Source organism: Corvus brachyrhynchos, unplaced genomic scaffold (genome assembly GCF_000691975.1).
Source record: "Corvus brachyrhynchos isolate BGI_N302 unplaced genomic scaffold, ASM69197v1 scaffold69, whole genome shotgun sequence".
Lineage (NCBI taxonomy): Eukaryota > Metazoa > Chordata > Aves > Passeriformes > Corvidae > Corvus > Corvus brachyrhynchos.
Genome location: NW_008240228.1, coordinates 2,551,943 through 2,552,577, shown reverse-complemented (window position 1 = coordinate 2,552,577; position 635 = coordinate 2,551,943).

Genomic DNA, 635 nt, shown 5'->3' with positions numbered 1-635 from the left:
CCTGGCCAGCAGCAAGGGCCATCTCCTGCATCAGTTTGGATCATGTACCCATAGGCTTGTTGGTGAGTAGCCCCTGAAAATGTTGTTTGGCAGAGCAAGTACTGAGGGGGGACCATCTTCTGTTCCCATAGGAAATCCTTATGGGCATCATCCTTGTGCCTTCTCATCCCAGCCAGAACAGGCTGCAGACTCTCCCAGTCTTCACACGTTGTTCCACAAAAAGAAAGGGAGAAGAGCTGACTTTAATGGTGTTTTGATGTCTACCACTCAAAATCCAGTGCTCAGAAAACTTTTTTGCATGACTGGTCAACTCATTCAGGTGCCAGTGGCCCTGAGGCAGAAATAAGAGCAAAGAGAAGGGCTTGGCTGGAGCCAGGAAGAATTTTCCAAGACTGTCCTCGAGGGTGGCCATGAGAATGTATTTAGAGACTCCCCCTTGTACATCAGAAGTGGAACAGGAGAGTCTCTTGTAAGAAGCAATGACAGCAGCATAGGAAGATTTTAGGGATCTGAGAGCAGGTGTCACAAGGAGAGTCAAAGGATGAAACTCCAGAATTTAAAATGACATCTGCAGAAAGAAGAGTATTGAACAAAGAGCTGGCAGCAAGCTGTGAGAGAGGGGAAGAGAGTGTGCT